Source organism: Salvelinus sp. IW2-2015, linkage group LG24 (assembly GCF_002910315.2).
Source record: "Salvelinus sp. IW2-2015 linkage group LG24, ASM291031v2, whole genome shotgun sequence".
Taxonomy (NCBI): domain Eukaryota; kingdom Metazoa; phylum Chordata; class Actinopteri; order Salmoniformes; family Salmonidae; genus Salvelinus; species Salvelinus sp. IW2-2015.
This window is the reverse complement of record NC_036864.1, coordinates 6,987,169-7,008,696: the sequence shown is the minus strand read 5'-3', so window position 1 is coordinate 7,008,696 and position 21,528 is coordinate 6,987,169. Positions and strand designations below refer to the sequence as shown.

Below are 21,528 nucleotides of genomic sequence, written 5' to 3'. Positions count from 1 at the left end.
CCATGGTCCCTGTTCCGTGACACCTTCCGTTCGTGACCTGATCGCGGAGTGACCGCACTGTTTCCAAAGGTAACCGCCTTAAAGCATTGTGACGTCATCAGTCATCAGACAGGAGTGTATGACAGCTGTCAGCCAGGTAGGCTGCTCACCCTGGCAGGTGCGCTCGTCAGTGAGGAGCTTGTGGCCCTTCTGGCAGCTGCACTCAAAGGAGCCCACCGTGTTTTTGCAGAAATGGTCACAGCCGCCGTTATTGAACGCCTCCTGGCATTCATCTATGTCTGTATGGGGATAAGGAGAGAGGGGTGTGGGGGAGAGGAAGAGACAGAGAGTAAGAGAGAGAATAAGAGAGAGAGAAAGAGAGAGTGAGAAAGAGAGAGAGCGAGAGAGAGCATTAGGTCACAGATACATACACTAAGGCAGTGGTTCCCAAACTTTTTATAGTCCCGTTCCCCTTCAAACATTCAACCTCCAGCTGCGTACCTACCCCCTCTAGCACCAGGGTCAGCGCGCTCTCAAATGTTGTTTTTTGCCATCATTGTAAGCCTGCCACACACACACACACTATGCGATACATTTATTAAACATAAGAATGAGTGTGAGAATGAGAACATAAGAATGAGTTCCCCGGCTCGTGGGAAGTGACAAAGAGCTCTTATAGGTACAGGGCACAAATAATAATAATAATCAATAATTTTGCTCTTTATTTAACCATCTTACATATAAAACCTTATTTGTTCATCGAAAATTGTGAATAACTCACCACAGGTTAATGAGAAGGGTGTGCTTGAAAGGATGCACATAACTCTGCAATGTTGGATTGCATTGGAGAGAGTCTCAGTCTTAAATCATTTTCCACACACAGTCTGTGTGTTTAATTTTCATGCTAGTGAGGGCCGAGAATCCACTCTCACATAGGTACGTGGTTGCAAAGGGCATCAGTGTCTTAACAGCGCGATTTGCCAAGGCATGATATTCTGAGCGCAGCCCAATCCAGAAATCTGGCAGTGGCTTCTGATTCAAATACATTTTCACAGAACCGCTTGTTGCAATTTCGATGAGGCTCTCTTGTTCAGATATCGGTAAGTGGACTGGAGGCAGAACATCAAAGGGAAAACGAATCCAGTTGTTTGTGTCATTTTGGGAATGTACCTGCGTAACTGCGCACCCAGCTCACTCAGGTGCTTCGCTATATCACATTTGACATTGTCCGTAAGCTTGACTTCATTTGCACACAAAAATCATACAATGATGGAAAGACCTGTGTGTTGTCATTGTTAATGCAGACAGAGAAGAGCTCCAACCTCTTAATCATAGCCTGAATGTTGTCCCACACATTGAATATAGTTGTAATCCTACTCAGATCATTCAGGTGAGAAAAAACATCACCCAGATAGGCCAGTCGTGTGAGAAACTCGTCATCATGCAAGTGGTCAGACAAGTGAAGATTATGGTCAGTAAAGACAACTTTCAGCTCGTCTCTCAATTTAAAAAAAATGTGTCAATACTTCGCCCCTTGATAACCAGCGCACTTCTGTATATTGTAAAAGCGTTACGTGGTCGCTGCCCATATCATTGCATAGTGCAGAAAATACACGAGAGTTCAGGGGCCTTGCTTTAACAAAGTTAACCATTTTCACTGTCGTGTCCAAAACGTCTTTCAAGCTGTCAGGCATTCCCTTGGCAGCAAGAGCCTCTCGGTGGATGCTGCAGTGTACCCAAGTGACGTCTGGAGCAACTGCTTGCACGCACGTTACCACTCCACTATGTCTCCCTGTCATGGCTTTTGCGCCATCAGTACAGATACCAAAAGTCCATTTGATGTCACAAAGCTGTCCAGCACTTTAAAAATATCCTCTCCTGTTGTCCTGGTTTCCAGTGGTTTGCAGAAGAGGATGTCTTCCTTAATTGAGCCCCCATAAACGTAGCGAACATATACCAGGAGCTGTGCCAGGCCCGCCACGTCTGTTGACTCATCCAGCTGTAACGCATAGAATTCACTGGCTTGTATGCGAAGCAATAATTTTTTCAAAACATCTCCTGCCATGTCACTGATGCGTCGTGAAACAGTGTTGTTTAATGAAGGCATTGTCTGTATAGCTTTTTTGGCCTTTTCCCCCAGCATTGTCCCAGCCATATCTGCGGCAGCAGGAAGAATTAAGTCCTCCACAATAGTGTCCTAACTACTCGGTAGCTCACCATATAAGACGCTTCTAGCCCCTTCTTATTAATGGTATCTGCTGCTTTTATGTCTTACTTCTTGAAAGTCATCTTAATTCTCGCTCAAAAAACTCCAGCGGCTTATTTTTCAAATTGGCAAGTTTTGTTTCTGTAACGATATTCGTCTTCGGATGAAGAGTAGTCATCGGACCAAAGCGCAGCGTGGCAAGTGTTCATGTTATTTTTATTAAAACAGAAACACTAAACAAAATAACAACGAGAGTGAACCGAAAACAAAACAGTCCTGTTAGGTGCAGCAACACTAAACAGAAAACAACTACCCACAAAACCAACATGGAAAATGGCAACCTAAATAGGCTCCCCAATCAGAGACAACGAGAAACAGCTGTCGCTGATTGGGAACCAATTCAGGCCACCATAAACCTACATACCCCTAGACCAAAAACCCTTAGACAATACAAAAACTAAACAAACCACCCTTGTCACACCCTGACCTAACCAAAAAATAAGAAAACAAATATAACTAAAGTCAGGGCATGACAGTTTCTAAATGTCTGCGCAAGAGTGAAGGTTTCATTGAGCTGTGAGATAGTACTTTTGCACATATAACACACTGTGGCTGAGGAAAGGCACTACTCCCAATATAGGTGAACAATCCATGTAGTTCTCATAATATATTTGCGCCACTTCGATGGTCCAACGTCCCTGTCTGTTGTTCGGTGCTTTCCCGGGTAAGGTGCAGTAGCTCTTCGGCCGCATCAGATTCACAACTGTCAGTGTCCATGCTAGCTGGGCTAACAACAAATGTAGAATTACTGATGCTAGCATTGATGTGCTCGTGGAAGCAGAACAACGTGTGTCGTCGACAGATGCAGGTGTATTACTGCTGGTAGTAGAGTTGGTATGTGTCTCTATGGACGCAGGCCTTACCATTTTGAACCATTTATCAATTTTCGAGCAAACGGAATGAGCAGCAGCTACGTTTGGCTACATACGGACCGTTAGTGGAATTCCCGCGAGAGAGTAACGGTTAATGTGATTGGATGTTAATTATTTGACTAGGCTACCTGTATTTGACATTGTGTTGAAATTTCACTGAACAACAGATGGTTTAATTGTATTTTTGGCAGTGAAATGAGGCTACTCAGGCGAGAAAAAAACCTCACCCAAATGTATAGCCCAGTTGGAAAATATAAATGGACTGTTTGAAAAAGGTGATATATATATATTTTTTTTAAACAAGTTTGGGAATACCTGCACTAAGGCAATAGGCAATACTGGTCGACATGAGTTTTTACACACACACACACACCCACACACACACACCCAGTAAAGAACTCTGCCGTGCTAAAGTGTTCCCCCTTTAGCAGTCTCTCCCACACAGTCACTGCCATGCTGGGATGGAGATCTCCAAATTGGCAGACAACAGGCCAATAAAAGGCTTCACTAATGCCTTGGAAATCTATTCTAAGCCTCTGTAAGAGTCTTTATGGACGAGGGGGGGGGCAGACGGGGTGAGAGTAAGGGTGAGACAGGGAGAGTCAGAGAGAAGTGGGCTTTTCCTAATGCTCTTATTTGTGCTAACAGGAAGAAGCCAGGAGTTGGCAGGCCTGAAAGACAACATGAACACTGGCTGTGCTGCGTTGTGGTGGTAAAGTAGGTTTCCATCCACACAACAAGTCGTAACCGCAGTGCCAGGGTGTCGGTGTGGGGCAGCCGCCCTCAGTCACAAACATATTGCCACAACACCGGGAAGATATTATCCCAGAGCAAACAAACCTATGGGAGTCCCATCGCTGTTCCCGAAGGCCTCACCTGCCTCTTTCATTCTCTTATTCATTCACTCTTTCTTTTCATTCTTTCAGATCTCTGATACAATGACTGAAGTCTCATTCACCAGTGGTTTCTTTTCTGCTGAATACCATTTCTTTATGCAGTTTCATTATTCTGTCTTTCTATTGATTTCGTTCTCTCTCTTTCTCTTCCTCTTGGCATGTGTGTGTCTGGGCGCACGGTGTGTGTGTGTGTGTGTGTGTGTGTGTGTGTGTGTGTAGTGTGTGTGTGTGTGCTGTGTGTATTGTGATGGTATCAAGTTAATGGTAGCTTCACGGTGCCCAGCAACAGGCACTGGTACAGGCTCAGGGGCTTGTGAGAGGGATCCTCCACTAGCCTCTACTGGCTGATCCTATGACACGCTCTTTACTGGAACTAATGGAACAGCCTGCTGCTACTGCTACTTCTGTACACAACACTGTCTAGCCCACCATGCAAGGACTTGGAGAAGAGGAAGAGGCAGTGAAAGAGAGAGAAAGAAAAAGAGAGAGGAAGAGAGAGAGAGAGAGGAGACGAGAGAAAGAGAAGAGAGAGAGAGAGAGAAGAGAGAGAGAGAGAGAGGAGGAGACGAGAGCGATGAGACGAGAGACGAGAAGAGAGGGAAGAGGAGAGAGAGTCAGAAGACACACGGAGAGACGAGAGAGAGGAGAGAGAGAGTCAGAGAGACACACGAGAGAGACCGAGAGAGAGAGAGAGACGAGAGAGAGAGAGAGAGAGAGAGAGAAGAGAGACAGAGAGAGCAAGAGAGAGAGAGACGAGAGAGAGAGAGAGAGAGAGTCAGAGAGACACCACGGAGAGAGACCCGAGAGAGAGAGAGACCGAGAGAGAGAGGAGAGAGAGAGAGAGAGAGAGAGGAAGATCGAGGGAGAAGAGAGAGAGAGATCGAGGGGAGGTGTTGAATGAATACATAATTGAACCCCTCCCCTCCCTCCTCTCTCCCTAAAGGCTTACACCATCCAGGGGTTTGATGGACTTTCTCATAACTTCCATCTACCCCTCCCTCCCCCCTCCTACTGCCATGTGACTAGGTCTTCCTGAATCCTTGTGGAATAAAGGCCCAGGTGTGTAGGACGATCCAGAGACGTAGATCAGGATAACAAGCGAGCCGGATCCCCTGGGCTGTGCATGCAGTGCCACATCCTCCAGCCTGGTGTGATCTGATGTCACGCTACATCCTCCCTAACCCCATCCCTTCTCTCTCCTCACCGCTTCCTCTTTCTAACTATGTGCCCTCAGCCGAACCCTGGAGAGGTCATTGGTATATTTCCCTCCTTGAGGATTGCCAATGCCACACTCAACAAGGGAGGAAAGGAGGAAAGGAAGAGAGGAGAAGAGATGGAAAAGAAAGTGGAGGTGGAAAAGTTAGATTTAGTGGAGGAGGAGAAAAGTAGGTGAGAAAGAGGAGGAACGTGGAAGGGTAGAGGGAGGAGGAAGAGACGGAAGAGAAAGCAAAGGAGGGAGTATTAAGAGGAGGGAGAAAGGGAAATAACAGAAGAGGAAAGTGGAAGAGTGGAGGGAGGAGGGAGAGGACAATAGCATGGCAGATTACACGGGCTAAGCCCTTTTTGATTGGTGCTCTAAGTGATGAAAACTGCTGTGGATTAACACCTAAGCCTTTGAGTCAGAGAGTCAGTCAAGCAAGACACCACAGGGAAGACTCAACTAAGACAGGAGTGGAGGGGAGGAGGGGGAAGGAGGACAGGGGGGAGAAGGGAGAGGAAGAGAGGTGACTAGAAGAAAAAGAGAGGGGTAGAGAAAAAACAGGAGGAGAAGGGAAGTAGGTGGGGAGGGAGAAAAGAGAAGGGAGGGGGAGGAAAGACCAAGAGAAGGAGGATGGTCAGATATTGCATGTCTACAATAATCAGTCCACCGTGCAACGAGCCAAGTCAGATAAATTAAGACAAATATATACATTTGAGTGATGTAAAAGAACATCAGAATAAAATAGTCCTCAGATGTCAGGGCCTGTGTTTTCCTATAACAATGTATCCTGATATAAGGCTGACCCTCTGAACCGATGAACTCATCGAAAGCTGTGCTCTCAAGCAATGACCTCATGGAAAGCTGTGCTCTCAAGCAATGACCTCATCGAAAGCTGTGCTCTCAAGCAATGACCTCATCGAAATCTGTGCTCTCAAGCAATGACCTCATCGAAAGCTGTGCTCTCAAGCAATGACCTCATCGAAAGCTGTGCTCTCATGCAATGACCTCATCGAAAGCTGAGCTCTCAACACTGACAGAATCACTTGCTTTCTTTCTCTCCTCTTCCCTCATCATTTGCTTTTTGACTTTTGCTTTCTTAGAGAGAAGACCTCTTTCTCTCTATTCTGTCCTCTCTACTCCCCCTTTCCATCTCCTCCACTTTCTGTTCATTTCTTCCTCTCGTCTCGCTCATGCTGTGTTCTCCCAGGCAGTTCTACCCTGCAGTAGAATCTCTGGGTATTTTAAATCAAATCACGGCTATTTCCCAGTTCTGTTTCCTTGGCATGCCGACAGCAGATCTCATCTCTATCTCAAACAGGAGGGATGGCTACCTTCTCTCTCACACACACATTCTCTCTCTCTAAGGTGCTAGCTATAACCGAGGGTTCTACAAGGAACCCAAAAGGGTTCTACCTGGAACCAAAAAGGATTATCCTATGGGGACAGCCGAAGAACACTTTTGGAACCCTTTTTTCTAAGAATGTACCCCCCCCGTCTCCACCCCCCCGTCTCCACATCTCTCTCTCTCCACATCTCTATATCTCACATACACACACACCTCCCCTGCCGTCCCTCCCAGACAAGTCTACAGAAGGTATAACACTATCGCAACCAACCTACCCGGCCCAAACTTCCCCAACACAGACAAAGATCCCTAATTATTCAATAAGTCTGGCAGCCATTACCACTGGCATAGCATAGCCACCACATTTCCCCACGCTTAATGGCCACTCGGTAGAAGCCTGAGCCCAATAATGGCGTATATAATTACCTTTAATAGCCCTTAAATAAGCTTCAAGCTTAAATAAATACATTAAGCATCCACACATCTTGAAATGATAAAAGACTGTGTGTGTGTGAGAGAGAGAAATTGTGTGTGTAAATGAGAGAGGGAGTGTGTATGTCTGTATGTGTGAGAGAGGGAGATATAGAAAGAGTGTGTGAGAGAGGAAGAGATATAGAGAGAGAGAAAGAGGAGAAACAAAGAGATAGTGAGAAAAGCAGAGTGACAGGAGGGGGGAAGTGAGACAGGGGAGTGGGAAGTGAGACAGGGGAGTGGGAAGTGAGACAGGGGAGTGGGACGGAGAGGAAGAGATAGAGTAGTCGGGTGAAGTGTGAATAAGACATGCTGGGAGAGCAGCATCCATCTTGATCTGTCCACTTCAATGGAGAGAGGGAGACAGAGAGAGACCACCTAAAAGGAAGCGATTCCCAAACCTTCCATAACAAAGCCATCAACCTACAGAGAGATGAACCTGGAGAAGAGTCACCTAAGCAAGCTGGTCCTGGGGCGCTGTTCACAAACACATACAGACCCCACAGAGCCCCAGGACAGCAACACAATTAAACCCAACCAAATCACGAGAAAACAAAAAGATAATTACTTTGGTATTTGGGATTTTATTAGGATCCCCATTAGCTGTTGCAAAAGCAGCAGCTACTCTTCCTGAAGTCCACACAAAACATGACACATAATACAGAACATCATTAGACAAGAACAGCTCAAGGACAGTACATACATTTAAAAAAAGGCACACGTAGCCTACGTGTTGACAGTAGTCACAATACATACACACAAACTATCTAGGTCAAAAAGGGGAGAGGCGTTGTGCCGCGAGGTGTTGCTTAATCTGTTTTTTGAAACCAGGTTTGCTGTTTATTTCAGCGATATGAGATGGAAGGAAGTTCCATGCAATAAGGGCTCTATATAATACTGTACGTTTTCTTGAATTTGTTCTGGATTTGGGGACTGTGAAAAGACCCCTGGTGGCATGTCTGATGGGATAAGTGTGCGTGTCAGAGCTGTGTGTAAGTTGACTATGCAAACAATTTGGGATTTTCAACACATCAATGTTTCTTATAAAAAGAAGAAGTGATGCAGTCAGTCTCTCCTCAACTCTTAACCAAGAGAGACTGGCATGCATAGTATTTATATCAGCCCTCTGATTACAATGAAAAGCAAAATGTGCTGCTCTGTTCTGGGCCAGCTGCAGCTTAACTAGGTCTTTCCTTGCAGCACTGGACCACACGACTGCACAATAATCAAGATAAGACAAAACTAGAGCCTGCAGAACTTGCTTTTTGGAGTGTGGTGTCAATTGTGTGGCATTTTTTGGCATTTGTGTCAGCACATGATGAGTGCCCTTCTCTATAAGCATGCTGAAAGTCAGTTGTTAATTTGTTTACAGAGAAATAGCATTGTATTTGGTCAAACACAATTTTCCCCAACAGTTTGCTAAGAGCTGGCAGCAAGCTTATAGGTCTGCTGTTAGAACCAGTAAAGGCCGCTTTACCACTCTTGGGTAGTAGAGTTACTTTGGCTTCCCTCCAGGACTGAGGACAAAGACTTTCCTCTATGCTCAGATAAAAAATATGACATATAGGAGTGGCTATAGTCAGCTACCATCCTCAGTAGCTTTCCATCTAAGTTGTCAATGCCAGGAGGTTTGCCATTATTAATAGTTAACAATAGTTTTTCCACCTCTCCTACACTAACTTTACAAATTCAAACTGGCAATGCTTTTCTTTCATTATTAGTTTTTTTATACATTAATATAATTGCTCACTGTTTGTCGTGGGCATTTCCTGCCTAAGTTTGCCCACTTTGCCAATGAAATAATCATTAAAATAATTGGCAACATCAAATGGTTTGTGATGAATAAGCCATCTGATTCAATGAAAAATGGAGTTGAATTTGTCTTTCTGCCCATAATTTCATTTAAAGTACGGTAAAAGTTTTTTCCCATCATTCTTTATGTCATTAATCTTGGCTTTATAATAAAGTTTATTGTTCTTTTCGTTGAGTTTAGTCACATAATTTCTCCAATTTGCATTAAGTAAGCCAGTCAGATGTACAGCCAGACTTATTAGCCACTCCTTTTGCCCAATCTCTTTCAACCATACAGTTTTTCAATTCCTCATTAATCCATGGAGCCTTAACAGTTCTAACAGTCAATTTATTAACAGGTGCATGTTTATCAATAATTGGAAGAAGCAATTTCATAAATTCATCAAGTGCAGCGTCTGGATGCTCCTCATTAATCACATCAGACCAACAAATATTTTTAACATCATCCACATAAGAGTCACAGCAAAATCCTTTGTACGATCTCTTATACACTATTTTAGGGCCAGCTGTTGGAACTTTGGCATTCCTGGATATATTGTGATCACTGCATCCAATGGGTACGGATATACAGTAGCTGTGGACCACAGTTCTACAGCATTAGTAAAAATGTGATCGATACATGTGGATGATCTTGTTCCTGTAGTGTTCGTAAACACCCTGGTAGGTTGATTAATAACCTGAACCAGATTACAGGAACTGGTTACAGTAAGAAGCTTCCTCTTGAGTGGACAGCTTGATGAAAACCAGTAAATATTCAGGTCCCCAAGAAAGTAAACCTCTCTGTTTACATCACATACACAAGCATTTCACACATATTATTTAGATACTGACTGTTAGCACTTGGTGGCCTATAGCAACACCCCAAAAGAAAAGGCTTTAGATGTGCCAAGTGAACCTGCAACCACTGTCACGCCCTGGCCATAGAGAGGCTTTATTCTCTATTTTGGTTAGGCCAGGGTGTGACTAGGGTGGGCAGTTTCTTTATTTCTATGTTTTCTGTTTCTATGTTTTGGCCAGGTATGGTTCTCAATCAGGGACAGCTGTCTATCGTTGTCTCTGATTGGGAATCATACTTAGGCAGCCTGTTTTTCCACCTTAGTTGTGGGTAGTTGTCTTCGTTAATGCATGTATAGCCTTACGGAGCTTCACGTTCATTTTGTTGTTTATTGTTTTGTTGGCGACATTTAAAAATAAAGGGAAAATGTACGCCTACCACGCTGCACCTTGGTCCTGTCATTTCCACCCTGACGACGATCGTGACAACCACGACACTTCAATAACACTTGACATAAGATCTTCTCTAATCATGACAGGGATATGGCTCTGAATATATACAGCAACACCTCCCCCATAAGCATTCCTGTCTCTTCTATAAATGTTATATCCTTGTATTGCTGCTGATGTATCATCAAATGCATTCTCTAAGTGAATCTCACAAATGGATAATATATGAATGTTATCTGACGTTAGCAAGTTATTGATTTCATGAACCTTACTCCTAAAGCTACATATATTAATATGGGCTATTTTCAGCCCTTTCCTGGGTAGCTTATCAGAGGAAGACATACTATTGAAAAGAGCAGACAAAGCAAGAGAAAAAATATACATTCAGCAGTCCATTAATCAATTGGTGTGTGTGTGCTGCGGGGTTGAGGCTACAAACCCATAGGCTTGGCTCTCTCATCCCTTCCAGGCTTCTGGGAGGGAGGGTGGACAATGAGTCTGTCGTAGCGGATGTACGCAATGTCCCTACGCACTCTGGCAGCTTTCATGGCTGGGATAAGTTCTTTCCTCTTCTGGCGCACAGCTTCAGGATAGTGCTCGTTGAGGAAGATATACGTTCCTCTCAAGTTCTTGGCTCTTTCCAGAACAGCTACCTTGTCCTTGAACCTCAGGAACTTGACCACTACGGCCTGGGCCTATCAACTGGGCCGGTGGTGGGTTTTGCAGTCCTGTGGGCGTGCTCCACTTCAATCTTCCTGTGGTCCATCTTCAATTTCTCAGCGATCATTTCCCTCACTCCGTCCAGGTCTCATGTGGAGATTCTGCAATTCCGTCCACAACCATGTTGTTTCGCCTTGATTGTCCCTCGAGAGTCTGATTTATCTGTCATTGTTATCATGGATTCACACACAGAACTGATGTCCTCTCTCAATGACTTACAGATTGCTGTCATCTTGCCGTTCTCCTGTTTCAACTCGTCGAGCTGACCCTGGGAGAACTGCAAACTGTTCTTCAGGTCCTGGACCTCTCTGGTGAGGTCATCCATTATTTTATTAGTAGAATCCACCAGTATTTGGACAAAACACTTGAAACTATTTTCTTGTTGTTGTAACAACTGCTTATAGGTCTCTTTTTGTTTGTTTAAAAGATCCTTCATGTGTGGTAGAGAGACACCACTGTCCTCAACGGTACTCCCGCCGGCTTTGGTCTTTGTCATGGTAGCTAGCAACGTATGTTAGGCTGTTACTCCTTGCAGTTCCAGACAGAGCAGGTTACGTGGAAAATTGAAAACAACAAACAGCAGGGATCTAGACAGCCACAAACCCGGGACAATCCGCAGTCCCAGCCACTTGACACATTGGAAAGAATGAACAATAAAACAAAGCAGACTAGAATGCTATTTGGCCCTAAACTGAGAGTACACAGTGGCAGAATACCTGATCACTGTGACTGACCCAAACTTAAGAAAAGCCTTGACTATGTACAGACTCAGTGAGAATAGCCTTGCTATTGAGAAAGGCCACCGTGGGCAGATCTGACTCTCAAGAGAAGACAGGCTATGTGCACACTGCCRACAAAATGAGGTGGAAACTGAGCTGCACTTCCTAACCTCCTGCCAAATGTATGACCATATTTGAGACACATATTTCCCTCAGATTACACAGATCCACAAAGAATTCGAAAAACAAACCCAATATTGATAAACTCCCATATCTACTGGGTGAAATACCACAGTGTGCCATCACAGCAGCAAGATTTGTGACCTGTCGCCACAAGAAAAGGGCAACCAGTGAAGAATAAACACCACTGTAAATACAACCCATATTTATGTTTATTTATTTTCCCTTTTGTACTTTAATTATGTGCACATCGTTACAACACTGTATATAGACATAATATGACATTTGAAATGTCTTTATTATTTTGGAACTTCTGTGAGTGCAATGTTTATTGTATATTTTTATTGTTTATTTCACTTTTGTTTATTATCTACTTAATTTGTTTTGACAATGTTAACATATGTTTCCCATGCCAATAAAGCCCTTAACTTGATATTGAATTGAGAGAGAGCACCTCTGTGATTGCATTGCACACACATCTGGGCTGCCAGGGGCAAGCTGGTGGTTAGGCCTCTATTAACGAGGGCATTGCTCATTAAGGCTCTCCTACATATGATGTACCATGAGGATCTCACTCGGGGGGGTAGAGGAAACCTGGGGAGGGAGAGAGGGATGGAAAGGAAATGAGAGCAATGAATGGAGCCGATAAGGAATGGGGACGTCTCATGTTCCATCCTTCTCAGTCACTCACTCTTTCACTCCTTCAATCTTCCACTCTCTATGCCCACTGATCTATCTCTCGCTCACCCCTTATCTCTTGTATCTGCCTCTCATTTCAGATATCTCTTTTTTTTTACCATCTCTGTCTCTCTCTTCCTTTCTCACCGTGATCTAATCATTTTAATCTCTCTAAGAATCTGGACATGAGAACAGGGGTGTAATCTGTCAACGCACACACACACACACACACACACACACACACNTTCTGTGAGTGTAATGTTTACTGTTTTTTATTTATTTATTATTGTTTATTTCACTTTTGTTTATAATCTACTTCACTTGCTTTGGCAATGTTAACATGTGTTTCCCATGCCAATAAAGCCCTTGAATTGAAATTGAAATTGAATTGAGAGAGCACCTCTGTGATTGCATTGCACACACATCTGGGCTGCCAGGGGCCAGCTGGTAGTTAGGCCTCTATTAACGAGGGCATAGCTCATTAAGGCTCTCCTACATATGATGTACCATAATGATGATCTCACTCAGGGAGGGGAGAGGTGGTAGGGGAGACCTGGGGAGGGAAAGAGGGATGGAAAGGAAATGAGAGCAATGAATGGAGCGGAGAAGGAATGGGGATGTCTCATGTTCTATCATTCTCAGTCACTCACTCTCTCACTCATTCAATCTTCCACTCTCTATGTCCACTGATTGTAACGGCTGTCGTCCTCCTCATCTGAGGAGGAGAAGTTTGCAGGATCGGAAGACCAATGTGCAGCGTGGTAAGTGTCCATAACGTTTATTTTAAAACATAAACTGAACACTAAGAAATACAAAACAATAAATGTGAACATGAACGAAACCGAAACAGTACCGTGTGGCAACAAACACTCACAAGGAAACAAAAACCCACCAACCAAAAGTGAAACCCAGGCTACCTAAGTATGATTCTCAATCAGGGACAACGATTGACAGCTGCCTCTGATTGAGAACCATACCAGGCCAAACTCAAAACCCCAACATAGAAAAACACACATAGACTGCCCACCCCAACTCACGCCCTGACCATACTAAATAAAGACAAAACAAAGGAAATAAAGGTCAGAACGTGACACTGATCTATCTCTCTCTCCCCTTATCTCTTGTATCTGCCTCTCATTTCAGATATCTCTTTTTGTTACCATCTCCGTCTCTCTCTTCCTTTCTCACCGTGATCTAATCATTTTAATCTCTCTAAGAATCTGGACATGAGAACAGGGGTGTAATCTGTCAACGCATACACACACGCACACACAAACAGACAAACACACACCCTACACACCCACACCCATCTTCCATCAATCTCCCATCCATGTTTGACATTTACCATCGGTTCTATCGATACCCTGCTTCATCTGCGATCAGTAGGTCCATTCTGAGCCCTGCTGCTCCCTGAAGATAACCAGCCAATAGCAGCTCATTACCATCTATTACAGCCATCTGCCTGAATGGCTGGTTGACTGACTGGCTGGCTGACTGTCTACTGGCTGACTGACTGACTGGCTAACTGTCTACTGGCTGGCTGATTGAATGGCTGGCTTACTCGCTGACTGACTGACTGGCTGGTTGGTTGGCTGACTGGGTACTGACAGTCTACTGGCTGACTGACTGACTGGCTGACTGTCTACCGGCTGACTGACTGGCTGTCTACTGGCTGACTGACTGACTGCCTGACTAACTGGATAACTGACTGACTGGCTAACTGACTGGCTGATTGACTGGCTGACTGGGCACACAACTGCTGCTGGGAAGGCTGAGCGCCAAATGGGAAGGGCTAACATCCGTCTGGGCCAAGAGAAACAAACGCACTGGCTTACTGCTCCTTGCTCCTCTTAGGATAGGAGGTTGTAGGCCCAAGGCAGCACTAGGAGCTGTGTTAGCAATGAGACATCCAACACTATATGAGATATGAGAGCAGAACACAGTGTTACTGCTAAGTTAACCTGAGCCCTGAGCTGATGCAGAGGAAAAGCCTTGTGATGGTGGTTTAGGGTTCAACAGACGATTAGGATCGTTTGTAATTAACAACAGTGTAGGATAAATAATCGACCGGTAAATGAGAATATGGCTGAACGTTGACCTCTGGCCCTTGCCCTCAATACAGTAAGTAAAACTCAGAGGGATCAACTAGAAGGTCATTGTTGCATAAGATGCTTCTGAGTCGATAATAGTCCTCTCAAAAGACAAAGATAGCATCAATCAATCAATCAATCAAATGTATTTATAAAGCTCTTCTTACATAAGCTGATGTCACAAAGTGCTGTACAGAAACCCAGCCTAAAACCCCAAACAGCAAGCAATGCAGATGTAGAAGCATAGTAGATGGAGAACGGAAAGAGGTAGAGGCAGCAAACAAGACAGAAATAAAGAAAGAGAAGAAGAAATAAAGGTTGTATTGTAACATGAACCGCAGCCATTGGAGAGAGAGTGAGAGTGAGTGAGAGAGAGAGGAGGAATGTGGAAGCTCTTTGGCTGCTGCCGCAGGCTTATCTCTGAGCGCTCGGGTAGCCTTGGTACGCACCTCGGGAAAACTGTGTGGTTCTACAAAATATTTACAGTAAAAAGCAATTAAACGTAATACGTTTGTGGAAACCCGAACCTGTCCAAATAATTTGGGGACGGGAGAAGGGGGATCTACTGTTCATAAAAAGCAGTTTACCTCAGTGTGACCACCTCGGGCTGCTAATTTGGGAGACGACGGGCAGCTCGGGCTAGAGCCGGCAGTGTATTTATCAGAGGACTTAAACGGCCCGGTCTGTTTGCTTTGTCCCTAAAGACTCTCCTCCGTCTAATAACAGAGGCTCTATGGGCCGCGTCTGGGCCAAGAGCAACTCCAGTAAAGAGCAACACAACAGTAAAATAAAACAGCAGGCAGGGCCGACGCCGGCCTGACGGAGGGAGAGCCGGAACGGTTGAGGGCCGGAGCTGGGCCAGGCTGAGTCATGTAAGGTGATGGAGATAGGAGTGTTATTGTGGAGATTACTGGGCCTACATGTTAATTACAGTGGGCTGTTGGAGAGCGTTGGCACTTTTTGGAGGCTTTCTGTTTCTGACGAGTGGGGCTAGAGAGGAGGAGTTTTTAGGGGGAGCCGACTCGTAAGTAGCTTCCAGTCTCTTGAGGACACAAAGTGATAGTGAAGCTATGACAAACGCCATGGGAGTGGTAGGTGGAAAGTGAGGGTGAGATCAAAGGTGTTGCTGACTATATACAGCTTCATTTACTGAGATTAGTTGCCACATAAAATATGCCCTTATAACCAACGAGCTTGTAGCCTATCACCTGGTTCTCTCTTGTCTGTTTAAGCGACTACCTGTAATGGCTCTTTGATTGGATTACTGGATCTGTGTGTGTGTGTTCAGGCTTTCGCAGGTACTGGGGAGAGGAATGCAGGCAGTGGGGACGTTGTCTCAGGTGCCCATTACACACACTGTACAACTGAGCAGCTCAGTCTCCCTGCACCGACCACACACAAGCACACACACACACACACACCACAACACACACACACACACACCACACACACACACACACACACACACACACACACACACAAACTCATCCACCCCGACACGCACCTTCTAATCAAACATCTGGAAACTGTTCACAAAATTCACTTTTCTCTCCCTCCTCTCCTCGCCTCTCCTCTCTTCCTCCGTCTCTCCCTCTCTCCCTCCGCCTCTCCCTCTCTTCCCTCCGCCTCTCCTGCTCTCTCCGTTCTCTCTCTCTTCCTCCGTCTCTCCCTTCTTCCCTCGCTCTCTCCCTCTCTCCCTCCGCCTCTCCCTCTCTCCCCTCCGCCTCTCTCCCTCTCTCCCTCCGCCTCTCCCTCTCTCCCCTCCGTCTCTCCCTCCGTCCGCAGGAGAGCCATGTGATAAAAACGCCTCCTTCCATTGGCACGTCTGTCATCGTGGAGTTAGGGAACCGTCTCGTCTGTCAGCGCAGATGAAAGACTGTTTATCAGACGCCTGGGATTTAAACATGCCCTAAATAGTTTATATTGAAATGATTATGTTAGGGGGGGGCAGGATGATGCAGGTCCCACCGGGTCTGGCACACAGAGAGACAGAGCAGAGAGACAGAGCAGTCTACTGTCTACAGTACCTCACAGCATGACATTTACCTCCCAGCTAACAACTAACCTCACAAAACCACAAACTGCTGTCTACAATACTCTATCTACATTAACAACACATCACTACCCACTATCTCTATGCTATAAAAACACCTCTACCCCCTGGGCCTATCTGCACGTTACAACACACCACTGGCACAACCCGATATGCTATAACACATGACTATCTTCAATATTCGACATTAGGGCACAGTCACACACTACACTCCTGTGGTCAGCTCAGCTGTGATATCAGCTAGCTTAGCCAAGACCCTGTCAGCCCTTTTAACCTGTCACAGATCAGGAGATCTGTGTGTGCTGTCACAAAGGTTACAAGACGCTTTGGTCCAGGCAGGGGGTAGCATGGCGACAAGGTGGGACAGGTGGTCTGAATAAAATCTCTTTAATGATCAATAAAACCCCTGGCTGACTGACTAGGTTCAGTGGGAGATGATCTGTCCCGGACGGGGACAGACAGAAGTAATGCTGGCTGGGTGGAGACTGGAGAGGAGTTCAGAGTTTATAGTTTCCCTTCCTGATATGTTTGAGTGTGTGCTTTTGTGTGTAGTCAGTGTGGATGTGTAGTCAGAGTGGATGTGTGTATTGATTACTGACGAGTGTATGGTTAACTTGTGCGTGCATGCACATGTGTGTATATGCACCGTGCCTGTATGTGCATGTCTATCATGCAAGTAGGTGTGTGTGTGTGTGTGTGTGTTTGCAGTCAGTGGCAGATGGCTCTCTCCATGTTTTCCTGCTCCATCCCTCCACCCTCCACCACTTCATGCCCAGCTGATGGATGGTGATGGGTGATGGATGTGGTGCTGTCTCTCAGCTCCAGCTCAGATCAGGTCAATCACTGGTGGATTTATGGAGCCCAGGGGCCAAACTCAGCCAAATTATCTGGGCGGTGCACAGCTGGACTGCAGCCCTATCCATCTTCTCCACTCAACTCGCCCCCGGAAAACACAGGAGAGGCTAWCTTTTCATTTTCCTGCACCATAAAGGCTTGGTTGTCCTGTTAAGCACACAAATCAAAGGCAGACGGGAGACAGACGGGAGTGGAAGTTGTTCACACAAGCTSCTGGGGTTTGAACTTGACATCGGAGCGACAGAGAGACTAGATGTTTTCTCACATCCAATGCAGGGCTGGACCCTTCCAGTCACAGCTAACCTTGTTAGCAGACAATGGTGTTGCCATAGAGGATTCTACGATATATCATTATCAACTGGTTTCACTGGCCATTATAATGCCTCTGATATAATATGTCCAAACAAAACTGTCCCCATGCTCTGCCTCACTTCAACTAAAGAGCTGACATGACAACTGAGAATGAACGATATGCCTATTCTCTATGCTGGATGGTGGTAGGTAGTAATGTTCTCTGTAACCACCCTCTGTTGTGTCTCCCCACTATACAGCTGGGTGGCGCTGTGTGAGTCTGTGTGTGTGTACTATATGTGTGTGAGAGGAAAAGAGAGAGACAGTGCAGCGTGGGCCTCACTGTTCAAACAGCTGAAGGTTTGTCTGCCAGCCAGACAGCTCCGGCTCCAGTATTTCACACACTTACATGCCACATTCTCAAACTTCTTGACACGAAATACACACACATGCACACACACTTGGTCACACAGGTACACACACACACATACACACAGACACACACATTGGACATAAAGAGTCGCCGCCATGTAACCTACAAGTCATTGCTATGGCGACTCCTACAGCAGTTCCCCTCCTCAAACATGTCTTGTCACATGTGGGCAGAATAGGTTGAGCAGCGATGTAACAGCACTCCCCACATCCTCAGTGTAGATCTTCTTCAACTATTCTGATGTGAACCAACTCTATTCAACAGCCCGAGGAAAACTCTCAGCCCTTTTGTTTTCTCTTCCCCAGTCTCTTCTTTCCGATCAGTGCAGATGAAGGAAAGGAGATTAGGAGATGAGGAGAGAAAGTAGCCACTATACACTTGAGATGCACCCAAGTGTGTCTCATGCAAGCCAGACCACAGTGTCGCTGTTCCTCAGACACATCAACGATCCCTGAACCCAACAACACCGCTCCACATGAACCACTGTATTTTCCATTCGGGTGACCCTGGGGTCAGAACCATCAACGGCCCTGTTTGTTTAGGGACAAGCCTCAATCAACTATCTGCTAGAAAAAGGTCCATTTCACTGTGTCTGTGTGGCAGCCCGGTAGGGCCTGGGTCGCCGTCTTTGACATCACAGGCGGAATTTGGGAAGCGGAAACGTTTGGCGGCAACATCAACAACAACAACAGCAGCCCTGCCAGTGACCGCGCCGGAGACCGGAGCCTCTCTCTGCTCCACGTGAGGAGGGGAAGTGAACTTCGTGCCGCGGGGTTGGTTGGTCTTGGCCCAAGATCACTCAGATACCACTCAMACCAGCCACAGATACCAGACCCCTGGAACACCTCCGCATAGGATCCTCTCAACTCAGTACCGTTCAATACCACATAACTTGCCCATACAGCGTTATAATGACTAAATACGGTTGAGTGCTGATACAGAATGTGTCTTCATTCTCAACAGCACTAGCAGTGTGTTTTCAAGATGAAACGAGCACACTAAAGTGCTGGGTGCTATCAAGGCATGAGTTAAAGCCGCTCGTCACATGGAGAGAGAGAGAGAGGGGGGGGGGGGAAGTAAAGAAGATAGAGGAGAGCAGTAGGGGACAGTAGGGCCACACGGACACACACACCTATACACTGACCTTTGCAGGTCTTGCCGTCTGGCTGCAGGGTGAATCCCACGGGGCAGCTGCAGCGTACCCCTGTAGCCGTGTCCTTGCACGTCCGGTCACAGCCGCCATTGTTCACCGCACAGGTTTCTGGGTAAAACAAAAATATACAGTGGGAGAAAAGAAAGGCGGGGCGGGGGCAGGGGAGGGGTATTAACCTACTGACTGGTACGCATATCTAAAGAGCAGAACGGAGTCTAAAGAGAGAAACAGTAGACAGTGAAGATYTGACGGGTGGGTTGAGGAGAGGCTACATACAATGGAGAAATACACAACAGGGTGATGTCGTGTATTCAGGGAATATTGCTTTTTCATCATACCCATTCAGACTTCATTTCCACAATACTAAACACGTGTGAAGACATTGTAGTTATCCATCAGACCAGTGACAGGTTATGAGACGGTACACAGTTGGAATTTCATAGGCGGTTCATAAACATGTCATAGACCAACTATAAACTCATGCTCAGGATTCTGTTGAACATCATTGATTGGAACACCTAGCAGACCAAATTAGAGAAAGACAGATTTCTACAAAACATACACAAGAGATTAATGGGCAACATATGCTGATAAGGAGAGGAAATCAGTAGGTGAGTTAAGGCAGGTGTGCCCTGTTTCCAAAAACGTCAAGAAAWCATTTAGTCAAAAACGATACTGAAGGTTAAGTAGAGAAAATATYAGAGTCTAAAATATAGTTAGTGGCGGGATCGAGTAGTAGTACCTAGGACCGAATGTGTATATTTTGACTCCAGGAAAAATGTTCTTGTATGTGGCSAAGATAAGGTTTGCTCTGACTTGTGAATATTGCCTGAGCTAATCCCAAAACAAACAGCACCTAATGGCATCTCCACTTCACCTGCGCAGCCCAATGTTGCTTTAGGAAAGCTGAGCTCACTAATCCCCAATGGGTGTCAGATACTGCTGAGGACGGTGAAACGGTACACTGTTTTTAGAAAGGGGCTCAATAATAGGCTACTATATTTCAAAAAGAAACGTTTCAGATGAACGATTTGGGTCTGGCAGGCTTATGATATGTCCTGGGTAAAAAACTCAGTTGACTGTGCTTAGTTAAAGGGATAGTTTATCTACTACCCCAAACTTGTGGATACCATTTTTATGCCTCTGCGTCCTGTATGAAGGAAGTTAGAGGTAGTTTCGAGAACAATGCTTACTAGCTTAGCACAAAGACTGGAAGTCTTTGGGTACAGCTAGTGATAATGCTAGTTAGCATTGGCTCGCAAAACTACCTCTAACTTCCTTCATACTGGACGCAGAGGCATAAAAATGGTATCCACGAGTTCAGCCAAAATCCCAAACTATCCCTTTTAAAGGTGATAGAAGACGCTGAAATGGCTCTGGCTCTTTGGACATGGACATGTACGCAAATGAGAGATGGTGCACTTGTCTCTCTGGCACCTATTCCCAGCTCATTAAATGCAAAGAGGTTCTGCGCTTGCTTTAAGGGAGGAGGGAACGAGATAAACACTTTCAGACAGGCTAGCTAACATGCCCTGGCAATAGAGGTCACAGCATTAGCATAATACTGTCAATGAGTGCAGTGTCACGGACTGACGGCATCTCATCAGCGGGCTGATCCAACATGGCCGTCTGATTGCAGCAAAAGCAAACTGCAGGTGGGTGCTGTGAGAGCCAGCATGGTGGCCAGATTCTACCACCACAGGGAAGCTGTCAGTGGCAAAATGGCTCTACTTCAATGAGGCTGCTGGTGTGTTTCATAGAACTGCAGATAACTTTTTGGGATACTGAACCTAATTCCCAGAAAAGGAAAACACAGAGGGAAGAGGGTGGAGGAGAGATACTCTATCTTCCTGGTAGACTACATGACCAAAAGTATGTGGACACCTGGTCGTCGAACATCTCATTCCAAAATCATGGCCAATAATATGGAGTTGGTCCCCCCTTTGCTGCTATAACAGCCTCCATTCTTCTGGGAAGGCTTTGCACTAGATGTTGGAACATTGCTGCGGGGACTTGCTTCCACAGCCATAAGAGCATTAGTGAGGTTGGGCACTGATGTTGGGTGATTATGCCTGGCTCGCAGTCGGCGTTCTAATTCATCTCAAAGATGTTCGATTTCTGTATGGACATCGCTTTGTGCACGGGGGCATTGTCATGCTGAAACAGGAAAGGGCCTTCCCAAAACTGTTGCCACAAAGTTGGAAGCACAGAATCGTCTAGAATGTCATTGTATGCTGAAGCGTTAAGATTTCCCTTCACTGGAACTGAGGCCCGAACCACGGAAAACAGC

General features: G+C 45.6%; 1 pseudogene; it reads right to left on the bottom strand.

Annotated features, from left to right (window-relative positions):
- LOC111951349 (signal peptide, CUB and EGF-like domain-containing protein 1) overlaps window positions 1-21,528 on the bottom strand; it is a 327,661-nt pseudogene that overhangs the window by 247,381 nt on the left and 58,752 nt on the right.